The sequence below is a fragment of the Carettochelys insculpta genome, chromosome 1 (genome assembly GCF_033958435.1).
Source record: "Carettochelys insculpta isolate YL-2023 chromosome 1, ASM3395843v1, whole genome shotgun sequence".
In the NCBI taxonomy this organism is placed as follows: domain Eukaryota; kingdom Metazoa; phylum Chordata; order Testudines; family Carettochelyidae; genus Carettochelys; species Carettochelys insculpta.
The window spans coordinates 331,663,118-331,677,218 of NC_134137.1; the positions used below are offsets into that span (position 1 = coordinate 331,663,118).

General features: G+C 42.0%; 1 long non-coding RNA gene across 1 annotated transcript in view; it reads right to left on the bottom strand.

The window, feature by feature from the left end:
* Window positions 1-10,658: 10,658 nt before the first annotated feature.
* LOC142007447 (uncharacterized) overlaps window positions 10,659-14,101 on the bottom strand; it is a 33,398-nt gene continuing 29,955 nt past the window's right edge. The window contains exon 3 of the long non-coding RNA XR_012643938.1: window positions 10,659-10,945. This is a non-coding gene — a long non-coding RNA (uncharacterized LOC142007447). The remainder of the gene's footprint in view (window positions 10,946-14,101) is intronic.

Consider the following 14,101-nt stretch of genomic DNA (forward strand, 5'->3'; position numbering starts at 1 on the left):
CATTGTGAGAAACAGTGCAGGCTGAACTTTTGAGGAGATAGGTTGCCCCACAGTTGCAGGTTGTAATCTGGAGGTTTTGTCACCAAGGCCAAAATGAGTGTCCTGTTCTTTGGATTTAAGAGCACAGAGGACTGGCACTGGGGAGACAGGATTCACCTCACAGGCATCCCACATGACTGATACATCAAATCTATGACACTTATCGGTAGAGATGCTTTAAATGTTTTCCCTCAAAAAATGCCAGTTTTTTTTCCCAAAACCAAAATATTTCAGGGAGAGATGTTGAGATATATATAAAAAAACTTACAGAAAGTTCTAAAGCATTTCACTAAAGTCAAAACACTCCCACATGCAATGTTTTGATTCTCCATTTTGAAATGATATTTCCATTTTTAATTTTATGTGCAGTAAAGCTTTGAAAAGGTCAAAATCTGAATGAAATGCTTTGATTTTATCCAAACAAAACAATTTCAACCAGCAGGAATTTAAAAAAAGATCATTCCACATCACAAGACAGCATTTTTTAAAAATATTGCAGATTATGAAACAAAATAAAAACTCCCATTGTCATCTAGTTCATCTCATCCCCTTAACATCTGAGCTCCTCCCAAAGAATTAAAGCCCAAATCCACAGACAGACCAGGCCTGCCTACCTACCCCCAGGCATCAGCAATTTTGGTTTCTCTTAATCTCTTGCGGCCTCTCCAAATCTCTCTCTGCATGATAAATACAAGCGATAGACACCAGCTATAATGGAGTACCCTAACTGAACCTAGGTTGAGGACCCTGACTCATGGTAGGAGTGTACAAACTGTACCAGCCGTGAAACTGTCATACTCTACTTACCTTTGGGTACCCAGTCCCATAACCCAGTAAAGAGAAAACCTAGGGGCTCAGCTCAGAGTCTGTCATTGTCCTTAGCCCTTGCAAATGATATGCAATGTGAGGGAACGTTTTCTGCATCCTTTATCTATCCTCACCATGCAGGGGCCAGGGAAAATCTGGGGTCAGTTAGCAAATAACAAAGAAAACTTGGCAAAAATTCACAGTTCTTCCCTACTTCTTGCAGAAATCATGCCATGTTTGCCAGGCTACCAGACCAAATCCATTACGTGTATCACATATGTTGTGCAATTTTTCCATTTCCCCTGGTAATGACAGAAAAATTCAACTTTACTTCTTCCGTCCTTTTCTCTTTTGTGGACGCTGGAGCTGCTCCATCTTTCCTGCTGATGGTGACAGGTAGAAAAGTTATTATGAGCAGCATCTGAGTAACGCCAGTACAATAAAATAAAGTCAGTAAAATAGCCTGGCTTTATTTTATCTAAACTACCGAAGAATTTATCACCACAGGAGCCGAAAGCTTGACAAAAATTAGTGAAGTACTAGAGTCAAAAATACCCCTGGTTACAGGTCCTCTTTAAAATCACACACAAATTTCAACGGGAAACATAAATTTGGTGACCAAAGAGCTCACGTTTGTACTGCATTGTGAAAATGTGAAGGGCTATTCTTCTTATTTTGTAACGAAGCTGTGGAGCAGCCATACAAAGTTCTCTCCTCCCACATACAGACCAAAGTCACATTTGAAACAGCCAGTGTAAGTCCCTGAACTTGTCAACAGAAGGTATGCTTGAATGCTCAGCCTACAGTGGTAGTGGAAGCAAAGAATGACATTTAGCAACTCCCAACTAAATCAAGCAAATTGTTCTCGTGGGGTATGAATGCATGTCTGTTCACCAAGGAAGCTCCCTTTAAATGTCCCACTGGTGAAAGAAGGCTTATTTAAACAAGCATCAGACACAGGCCCACTGTTGAGGGGGACAGAAGGAGCAGTTGCTCCTGAGCCCAGCATTTCAAAGGGACCCATATCACTGGCCACCGTCATTGCCAAAATAGTGGCACCTGGAGCTCTGGGCTCCTTCAACGTGCCACGGTCTGCCACTCCCCCACTCTGTATGGCTGCATGCGGGTGAAGGGGACTAAGGCTGACTGCCCTTGGCTCCACCCCTTGATTCCTTGCCCCCACCTCCTCCGCGGGTGCAAAGCTGGTCCCCCCCACACTTTGCCCCAGGGCCTGCGGGGCTATCAGCCCCACTGATCAGACATGTAGAGACATGTACTTTCCAAGGTGTGATCTACATGCATGCTATCCAAGCATACTCTAAAGCTTGTCTTCTGTACAAGCCAGGAGTAGCACAAGTTGGCCTGTGAGACTAGGGACGTGACTGCACACAAGATCCCTACAGCCTGCAAAAACCCTCCTCTGTTCCCTTGCTTCAGTATGTAGTAAAAATTCTGGTACCAGCAATATAGATTCCTGTTCAACAGCTTTAGGATTCTTCTCAGGAAAATTATCCCTTTTCAACAATATAAAGGCTTTTCTTAAACTAACAAACACCACCTGCATTTACTGAAATGCTTTAGAACTTTCTGTAAGTTTTTTTATATATATCTCAACATCTTTCCCTGAAATATTTTGGATTTGGGAAAAAAACTGGCTTTTTTTGAAGGAAAACATTTAAACCATCTCTACTGATAAGTGTCATAAAACCATAGATTTGATGTATCAGACGTGTGGGATGCCTGTGAGGTGCAGAAATCTGGTAAAAACTAAAACTCTGTCCTGGGACCACACTGTATATGCAGGTGTAGTGGTGAGTTTTCACAAAGGCTTTCAGACAGTCGCATGGTTTTAGATGTACTTTCAGTCTTGGAGATTACTTGACACCCTGTTCATGACAATGGAGTCAAAGGCATACCCTTTCCTTTGAACTGACCTAATGGAAATTGTGAATTGATCCCAAAATGTGTCTCCCTTGTTTATTGAACGCTTCTGTTGGTTAAGAATCTGGAGAAACAGAATTTAGCTATTGAAGTAATGACACAGTACCTCTCTTGGTGCAGCCTCAGAGGGTCTGACTTTGTACCAGTGGAGTCAATGGGACTGTTGTTGTTGATTTACAATAGGAACAGGTGCAGAGTCATGTAAATCCATTTTGAACATGTGTAAATACAGTCATATTATCTGAAGCAGAATTTGAGTCCCCTGGGGAATTCTACTTTACAGGAAGTTGTACCAAGAGTGATAAAATGTACTCTCCAGGCTTAAGTCTACATCAAGAACATGACAGTTGCAGAGAATTAGTCCACACCTTGTTTTTAAATACATTTTTCAGTGGATTGAATATTCTTGAAAGCTGAGAGATGGAGCACTCCTTGGGAATAAGACATTCAAGCATGGATTTAAGTGTGGGGATATTTAAGTATAGGAATCGGGGCAGGGAGTTGTCGTGGGTGTGTATAGAATGGAGGAGGGTGAGGGATTAGGGGGCTGGGGTAGTCCTCACTGGTGACCCTGCCGCAGAGATGCAACATCATCCGTACTGCCCTGCAAAAACATCTAATTTCTGTCCTGGAGAAAGCAGCCTTAAGGGTGAGAGGATAATCCATTGACAGTCAGGTTTTGGCTCAGCTGAAATTGACAAGGAGGAAGCTACTGAAACTTCATTCTGATGGTGGTTTTTGTGATGTCTGGAGATTTAGTCACTAAGAACTATTACACTGAGACCACAAATACATGTCACACAGGGCATTAAACAGCGAGTAGGCAGTAATGTCTTTTGTTCCTCATGAATCTGGCAGAGATTTAAGCCAGGCACCGAGAAGTGAATTTCTGTATCGAAATACTCTGACTGTTGACAAATCCATTTTTAAAACATAGAATTTTCAATTTGGAGTCTTTAAAAATGGAAATAGTTTTGGTTTTTAGAAACAAATTTTCTGCCAAACACTATTTTCCAAAAAAGGCATTTTTTTTTAACTGAAGGAAGTGTTCAACTAAAAAAATTTGGACCAGCCGTTTTAATACCAATCTACTAAGCCACCTAAATCAGTATATATACACTTTAAAAAAAAAAACCCAAAGAATAACTCCTGTTCTTGGTGTCCTGTAGAAATTCTCCATTGCCACAAATTCACCCAGCAATTCTCTCACCTATCAGCTACCCACCTATTTCTCCACTAATATGCTGTTTCAAAAAGGTATGTAAGCACATGTCCTACTTCAAGTACATAAGCAGTCTCATTGATTTAATTGGGATTACATACATGCTTGAATTCATGCACATGTGGGGTCATGTCCCATCAACCATTGGTCCCAGTATTTTGATAATACTATAATTAATTCTGAATGAACTGAAAGTGGAATTCCCATTAAAATAAATGTTGCATCTTCACAGATGCCTTATAAGCAGTGCTACTATGGGGCTTGTTGAGTACATTTGACATACAGACTGAATGGAGTTATTGAAACAAACAGGGGTAATCCAAAGCATTGAATCAGTTCCACTCGCATCCAATGGTTTAATCACCAAACTAAGTCCCTTTGTACAATGTTGTATGATGTAGGTTTCTCACTCCTATGAGAACTTGTGCATTTTTATATGCGGTGATGTTAAACGTTTCCTTCTGAGGCTTCTTGCTGCTGAAAATGTACAGCCTGGTGTAGTAAGAACACAGTCTACTCATGTTGCTATGCTATATTTGGCAGATTATGCTATGAAAACAGTGGCAATCCATACAACTGGAAGTCAATGCTATTGAAAAATCATATGCTGGAATATGAAGCCTTATAAGTGAACCTAACACGTAATGTTCATCTCATTCTTAATTCTGGTTCTTTGTGATACATTTTATCTCCACTCTTAGGAAAGAGGGTAGACACTGAAAAACACTCTTTGTGTACAAATGGTGCTCCCTGAAATTGAATGAAAACCACTTTATCCTAAAGAATGGAGTAACTTCTCTCTAGAAAGAGATGTACAATGGTAGAAAGGGAAGAGGTAGATATACACCATGCCTTGTAGTCTGTGTAATGACAAACAACTGGAGTATAACACTACAACCATATTCAGTTTAGACATCTAAATCTTTACTTGCCTAGATCTGTCCCTGAATGACAACAGAAGCCAGTAGACATGGATGTTTATCAAACGGCATGTAATTAGACTCCTGAGTCTCACTGACAAAACTGTAGGATGAGTAACAGCAAAGAATATAAGATTTTCTTTCTTGAGGGAAATGCTTTTCTTTATCGAACAGAGACACTTCCAGTCACAGCTCAGCTCTGTGTGTGATTTTAGTCCATTCATACCAACGATGACAAACATACAAGAGTTGAAGCAACCATTATAATTTCTGGAGTTCAACAGTAAAAAGCAAAATCTCTTCTATTTTTAAGACTATGAGCCTAATTCATAATCAGTGTCAGATAACTGAAGACAATGAAACTGCTTAGGAACACATTTGGCCCTTACAAACATGATTGTGCCCTTTGTTTGTGTGAAAGCATAAATGTCTGACAAAGTCACAAAATGAGTGACACAAATACTATATCTACACAAGAGATTTGTAGACAAAACTGGGGTTTTGTCAACAACATTCGCGGAGCAGCTGCACAAAAATGCATTTTGTCGACAGAAGCTGTTGACAAAAAAGCAGTGTAGATGCTCCAGGGGGCCCTTTTGTTGACAGAGCATATCAAAAGATTGATCCACTTTTATGTGTGGATGTGATCTATCGACAGAAGTTTTGTCAGAACATCTCTTCCGACTGTAACTCCTGTTGACAAATGCTTCTAGTGTAGACATAGACAAAGAGTATTTGTGCCCAGAGTTTAAACAGCTCTGTCTACAATCGCTGTTTCCTGATTCTTTATTTCTGAAGCAAATCATTTGCTGTATCAAAAGTGATGGGACAACATAAGGAACTTTGGGACTCAAATGAGTGACATCCTGAAAGTGAGAAACATTTCAGAGGAACTTGTATCTTGTGCATCTATGATGGACATTTCAAAACTACGAAGTTGGCTTAGTATGAATTCTTCCTCTCCCGTGGAAGTCAAACGAGATTTAGTACTGAGCACGGAAAATCAGACCCCAAAACCAGTAACTGAGCCAAATCTTGCTCATATCAATTAAATAACTGCAAAGCATTATTGGCATGAGTAAGGCAAGCAGGATTTCCTACACCATTTCTCCTCAAATATCCACCATTGGCCATGTTCTTCTGAAACTCAAGAGTTACACCAGGTGAAGACATGGCCCTTATTGTCCAAAAATGAAAATAAAAAGACATGTGCCACATCATTTTTATTCCAGCATGATTCCACTGACTAAGATGGAGTAACTCAAGTGCAAAGAGAATCATGATCACGCAATTTAATTTCTTCCAGTCAACTAGTTTGTTTTTTCCTTGTGGTCTGAGATAAGGTTTAAGAAAATCATTCTCTGGAGTTGGGAGGCTCACAAATAGTGGTGACAGAAGGAGAGATCACCTTATATACTAGAGCACTTTCAAGTACTATTTTTTCCTGAAATTCATTATAGTAAATGTTCTATGTGGAAAAATGATGATACATTTGATTTTAGTGTTCTATAGTGTAAAAATAAAGGTCAAAAAGCAAAACTGCTATTGAACGGGAGCTCCCAGTGCATCCCGGACTCTGTTAAATGAACAGCAGCTGTGATAGTTCTGGAGCTGACCAAACAAAATTATCAAGCCAGTTTGTTTGGTGTTTTTTAAGGCTCCCACTGAACTATAGTGCTGAGACTGCCATCTACCGGCTGCTTAGAAACCAAACAACAACAACAGCCCTGCACATCAATTCACAGAAAACACAGAGAACTGCAGTCTAGAGAGCATGGCTCAACTTCCACCACGTGGCCAACGAAGTCCATTGATGGGCCACAAGACATTTTGCTGCAAAAAGACTCAATTTCTCAATTTTATCACATAATTATACAATAAATCAATTGGGATGTAAATATTGTCCGTACATTCCAGCCTATGCTATACTGAGCAGAATAAGCACAGCATTGCCTATGAAATTTTGTTTGTACTGACCTTGCTAGTGCTTTTTATGTAGCTTGTAGTAAAACTAGGCAAATGTCTACACAAGTTGATGTGCCCCCATGCTGTGGAGCACGCACGCCCATTCCACGCCCCCTTATGGAAGCCGGGGGGAGAATGGCCTCTAAGGTACCCCCAGGGTGCTCGACCCCATCTGCACACACTGCTGAGCAAGTGGGCGGGATGTATCTCTCCCACCTGCTATCCCCATTACTGCTCCTAGGCTGTAGGACCTGGGGTCACAGTGTATGTCAGGCTCTGTCCACGGGGTAGTCATGCCTAATGGCCAGAGCCAACAAGATCCTCCTTCCATAGGGCAGGACAGCCCCCTGGCCAGAGTCAATAATCCCATCCACATCACACAGGGCAACATGGCCTAGTGTCCACAGTCAATACCAATGCTCCCTGCCTTCAGGGCAGTGTGGCCTAACAGCAGTGCCACTAGCAATGGGCACCATTTCCTGCGTGGGGATGATGGGTAGGATCAGAGCCCTGCCAGCAGCAGAGCGGTTCACCACTAGTTCAGTGGGGAACCCTTCTGAAAGGCACCAAGCTTGTGGGGTTGCAACTCCCCACCTTGGGGCACTTCCTACCTGTGTCCACCTCTGTCTTCCTCAGCTCTTCCTTCTGGATTGGGAGGTATCTCCTGTCACTCCCTGCTGACCGGCCTGCTGATCTTGGTCCATTGGCAGCTCCTCCCCAGGGGCTCTGGCTGCACCTCCTTCCCCATTGGTAGCCAGCCCCAGATGACCAGCTCCACGGGCCTCCGGCAGGAGCATGCCCAGCTGGGTTGTGTGGGTGGAGCATCCTCAGGTAGATGAGCCAGGTCTCGGGCCAAATGCAAGGTTGGTGCACCCCATCACATGCCAGAAGAGCTCTTTGGGTTATACATGTCCTGGCTGAGAACAACTGACCTACAGATAACACAAATAATTAGAAGATATTTATATAGATACCAGTACAGGAAACTGCTTACACGCTACCTCCCACTGATTTCATTGGGACTTCTGCAAGCACTTTAAGTGATGAACATGCTTGACTGATTTCCTGAAGGATCGTGAAAAAAACATACAATGACATATTGACTGCCAGCACACAGCCAGCTTCACAAGAGGATTTGCATGAAACATAGGTTTGTGAGCCACTGCACCAATGGAAGTGTGTCTCTTTTCATTCTAATAAAATATATACTTAGAAAGTCCTCTTACTGTGAATGCGACGTGGAGGCAAAGCTAATCAAACTCTCCAGAGTGCAGTGAAAATGAATAGAGTGGTGTTCTGCTTGGAGTGGAATGCCTCCATATGCAGAGCTTGCACACGAGGGAAAAGCACCCAGCGAGAAAACAAAGCATGAAACATACAGCAGAAAGAAGGGCTCCTATCTGCACAATTGTTGATTGGGCAGAGAACCTGAGCAAGCCATGTCCCATGGGTTTTCTTAATCACATTTTGCACCAGGCTCACTGAAGAGGTCTGGATGCACAAAGCAGCTAAAAAGCTATTAGAACCGCACAGTTACCCTGTATCTGAACTGCTTTGTATCATGGGAGTACCCCGATCAAAGCGGTCTTAAAGGAGCTGTAATGAACGAACCTGAAATAAAAGACTGTTTTTCTCCTCACATGCATGCTGTGATGGGAAGCGGGACAAGTGGATGGTCACTTGAGAACACAGTCACTGCACCTGTGTTGGCAATGTAATGTGGGGTGGAGGGAACCAACAATTCATTCTTCTACTTTTGAGGGTCCCTGCATTATTCCCAGGGATCCACATATTTTCAGGGATCGGGAGGAGAATGAGGAAAATGCAGTGGGGCAAGATGACATCAAGACTAGCAAGCATACCCAGAATGCTATGGTGATGAGGGAATTGTGGGATAGCTTCCCACAATGCACTACTGCAACAGTTGATGTTAGCCAATTTGTGTGTGGCAGCAATGACTCAACTTTGTGGGGAGCACAGTTGAAGTGAGAATGGTCAAAATCAAACTTATAAATTTCAGAATTAGAAAATTGATATAAATAAATTAAATTTTATCTCATAGTGTAGACACAGCCTAAGACTGCGTCTACCCTATCAAGTTCTTTCAAAAGATTTTTCAAAAGAAGTTGGCTCTTTTGAAAGATCCCGCAGAGTGTGTACACACAAAAAGTGTTGTTTTCGAAAGTAAATCAAAAGAATTCAGTGCTCCTTTTGAAATCACTCTTCCATTCCTCTTTCAGAAAGACTGCCCCCTTTTGAAAGCTTCTTTTGAAAGAAAATGTGTGTAGACACTCCAGAGGCCCCTTTTCTTTGAAAGAGTAGTCCTCATGGGGCCTAATTTTTTGCTTCCTGGCCTATTCTTTTGAAAGAACGGCGGCTGTGTGGACACACTCTTTCAAAAGAGCAGGTCACTTTTTTGATCCGCTTTTGTGTGTGTGTGTGTGGAAAAGAAAGAAGTTCTTTTCGAGGAGATCTTTTGGAAGGGCTTCTTTCGAAAGATCTCTGTAGTGTAGACGTAGCCTACAAGAATAGCTTTGCTTGGGAAGCCTTGGTTTTTGAGCAAGAAACTTAAAGCACACAGGACAAAGTCTCTAGCTAGTTCAAGTGGAAGGGGATGTAGAGAGAGGGAAGAATTTGTGCCAAATTCTCTGGTAGGTAGTATGTAGCTTCTGACTGTTTTGTGCTTCTCTGGTGTTGTCAATCAACCACAAATACAATTTACCCAATACAGTTGCTTGACATTTCTTTTTAAGAGCAGCACAGAGCTGCAGGAGCAGATTGGTACTTAATATTTGTAAATAAACATAGTGTTTTGTATTTGAATAAGATTTTTCATGTGCAAGTCTCCTTCTGCTTGCCAAAAGAGGGCAAGCATTATTTTCTTCATTATGTAGATGAGGAAACTGATCATATGATAGTAGAGGCAGAAAAAGAGCCTCAAACCCATGCTAAACAGTTGCCCTATTTGATTGACTATCACACTCCAGCAAATCCACATCGCCCAGAAGGAATGAGATCCTGACAGAAACACAAAGCCCTTCAGCCTGATGATCAAGAGTAATGCTGAAGACCCACTCTTATTATCTCACTGTTTTTGTGGGTACAAATAAAACATGCTTCCAGAATTTTTTCCAGAACAAAAACCAGCCCTTGACATTTTGAGGTCAAAGTATTTGCAGTTTTCCACTTTTCATTTAATTTTTGTTCTCACTGCTTTTCGACACAGAGTTGCAAAAGAGACCCTATCTTTGTTTCAGAGGGGTAGCCATGTTAGTCTGTATCTGCAAGCGCAACGAGAAGACCAGTGGCACCTTATAGACTAACAGCTAAGCTTTTGTGGGCAAAGACCCACTTCGTCTTTGTTGTTCATGTGTGCTAACTCACTAATCTGACGTCTGGAGTATGTGGTTTCATTTAGAGATGCCCCTTTTTACAAAGCATTACATCTGTATATTTAATGAGATTCATTATATGGCTATACTTCATGTTTAATCTTTTCTAGATGCCTTTACAACTACTAAAACCAGAGCCTTAATGACAACAAGGAAGAGATAAACTGCATGTACAATATGGCTTACATTCAAAGTTTGGAGTGTAGCCAACAGCAGCTCTATGTGAATCTGGTCACAGCCTCAGAGGGATAGCCACGGTAGCTTCACAAATAACAAACAGTCCTGTCGCACCTTAAAGACTAATAAATTAGGTAAGAGAGAGTTACTCACCTTGTTCAGTAACTGAGGTTCTTCAAGATGGTTGTCCCTGTGGGTGTGCCACATAGGGTACTATGGTGTGGCTGTGCCCCGGCTAGAGAAATACGGTAGCAGTTTCCTCGGTGGGCTGTGCACACAAAGCAGCTGGCATGTGCTGAATGTAGTGGCTCTGGAACATGTGCAGCCCACTGACCCCCCAGTTCCTTCTCTGTTGCTGTTGGCTCCTGTCAGAACCTGCAGTTTTTCCCTACTCAGCTTCATCTTTCCTCACAGTTTCGTTTAGCGTAATTAGACAGTTGTTTGGCCATAGTCGTAGCTAGAGTATGAGCATCATTCATTGTCTAAAAGGAAAAAAACAAATTCTGCAGTTGCTAGTTCCACAAGTTCACCAGGTTTTAAAAGATGCCTGACCTGCAGAATGTCCACACCACTTTCACATGGGCAGTCTCCATGTGTAAGATGTCTAGGTGAGGGACACTGTACTAACAAATGTCCCCACTGTAAGGGAGATACTTCAACCAAAGATACAAACCTACGCTATTCAAACACCCGCAGAGCTACTTTGACAATAGGCAGAAACAGAGAAAACGCAATGTCAACAAATGGACCACTCTACACCATCTCAGCCTTCTGCATCAAGACAGAACTTGTAAAGGGCTGGTCAAGGGAAGCTCAGCCCCAAAATTCCACGGACAGCATCCACAGCCAAAGACACCATTTGGAAACAGGGTGGGACACTTCTGTCATGCATGAAGCAACATTACCACAGATATATGGGTGCTGGAGATAGTGAACACTGGCTACTGCATCTTTTTATGTCTACTCCCCAGCCCACCCTCTGAACCCACCCCTCTAGAGAGCCCCATCTCATGAGAAGGCCCTTACCAAGGAGGGTCATAGATGAGATGACCAGACTCAGGACAAACTGCTGAGAAAGAGGGCAGGTTCACTCCAAACTGGTGATTATTCTTCCATTTTACTATACCACTCCAGGAACAAAAGTAAATTTCTGTCTCACCACACTAGTTAACAAGAAGTCAGAGAAGCAGCCTCCTTAGGCATCCCAGCACATATCTCACCAGCCAGACACTGGACTGAAAATCTGTTTAATGACATATAAGGTCCTCTAAATCCAATAAATCAGTCATATAGCCAGATCAATATATAACTCAGGTCTTACTTCATAAGTATTGTGCTACTAATCCTTTCATATCTAAATTCTAACAATTTATTTAGAAGAATTAAAGAAACATACACACAATTGCTGCAAAGTTCTTGTGTTATGCTGTAGGAGTGGTGAAATAAACTGCTGGCGTGTGACGTCTCTGGTAATCTCCAAAAGACTGGAAGGTCCTCAGTCCGTTGGTTCAATGCTCCTTTTAGTATAAATCCATAGCCCAGAGATCAGAGCAGGAAAGAGGCAAAATGAAGATGCTTCCAGGGTCTTTTACAACTTCTCTTTGGTGGGGAGAATGCTCTTGTGTGCTTTGATAATTCACAGGAACAGCCATTACCCATATTATCTATAAGGCATCCACAGGAAGGCTCATAAGCTGGGGACAAGTTTCTTCGCGACCCACGGAGAGTGCTGAGCATTCTTTAATGGGCCATCAACTTGACTGGCTCATTCCCAATGTGCTGGCCAGATTGGATATAAATTACCTTGTAGGTGTTATCTCCAGGACAAACACATTTGAAACATAAATCTCTACAGTTATATTTTACTTGGTAAAAGATTTGTTGTAATTGTCAGTTGCAATATTAATGATATAAATGGTCATCTTTTCAATCATAAAGCATCCCAGGGGACATCCCATTGTTGAGCCAGTTTCTGCCAGAAAATGGGCCCACGCCCAGCCTGTGTGTGAGTTAGCAGGACCATGATGACAGGGCTGTGGAGGGGTCACTGAACAGCTGTGAGGCGCAAGGTGCAGGAAGGCTACACTCACCAAATGTTATTACTGGATTTTTTTCACCACAATTTCTATGTGTCAGGTGAAATGGATGTTTATGGACAGCTATTGATTTAAATCAAATCCTGGCAAGCTTAAATATACATCATCCTCAGCATCACCTTCAGGCCCAAACCTTGTCTGGGGTGAGGGGAGACACATAAGGTCACAAAATCTCTCTCCAGTCTTGTGTGAAACCTGACTCAGAACTCTCTGAGTCAATAGGAATCTTTCCACTTATTTTCATTAACTGCTGCATCCTTAGCTCCTCTGTTCAAACCACCAGTTATGGCCTTCATGGACAAATGCTAGTGCTATTTGTAATTCATTTGTTCCTAAATCCCTTTGGTTTAAGGGGCCGGCCACTGGCAGACCAAGTGCCAGTTCATGTTGAGGTCACTTGGCCTCTCTAAAAATTGATAAATGCAGAGTGGGTAGTCAGTCTGGGATGCCTGTGTGTTACTGTTGTTAAAATAGATCGCTGAGATATAAGAATGTGTTCGGACTTTATGGAATGTTTCTCGGATGCTGCACGTGTTAATTTTACATATAATATCTGCATTCCATGGTATAAGGTAATATCTGTTAGCACTAGAATGATAAAAATGTTTACAAATGGCCGGCCTACATTTAGTGAAGACGCTCCTATGCTGACAGTAGTGTCTCTCATCAATGTAACTAATCCACTTTTTTCACATCTTGACCAACATAGTTACACCAATGTAGGTCTATAATGTAAACCTGGCCTCAGATCTTAAACCCGTGCACTTGATGTAAGGGGGAGTGAAAAGTACTGCAAAATGTCAAATACTAGTTTACCACAAAAAGTACTTTCTCCTCCTGAACAAAGTGCGACCTACAGTCACCAGCCAAAACACTGTGAAACATCACTGAACGAAAGATTTAACTGATTGTTTCCCCACACCCTGCAAATATCCTTCTCCTGTGACAGCTTTACTGTTGTTGGAAGGGAATAAAAATCCCTGTTAAGAAGTAACAGAGAGATAGCTGTGCTAGTCTATATACTATCAAAACAAAAAAGCAGAAGAAATTGTTATCCTTCTGCTGCTGGATCTCTGAGGGGCAAAGATTTCTAAGGCGTCCCCAGCTGTTTAGCTTGGATTAGCTCTAAAGGACACATACAGCAGACATATATAGCAGCTGCTGCCACTTCTTAGAACTTAAGACTGTAATTCCTTAGGGTGGGTATATTTAGCTGCTTTAACCTTGTAAATAATTTTCTTATTTCTTTTTCTTAGTTAATGAACCTTTAGTTAGTTTATGATACGATAAGAGTGGCCACAAGTGTTGTCATTGGTGAGAGATCTAAGGTACAACTGACCTGGGATACGTGACTGGTCCTTTGGGACTCAGAGTAAGCTGAGTGCTGAGGTGATGTTGGGTGTAAGGGACCATCACTCGTAAAGGCAACTTTGCCTGTGTGGCAAGATAGACCAGAGAGCCCAAAGGGACTGCCTGTGGCTCCAGGTTAAGGTGGTTATAGTGTCAGAGGAGTTCACAATGGATGATGGATTGGTGAAATCT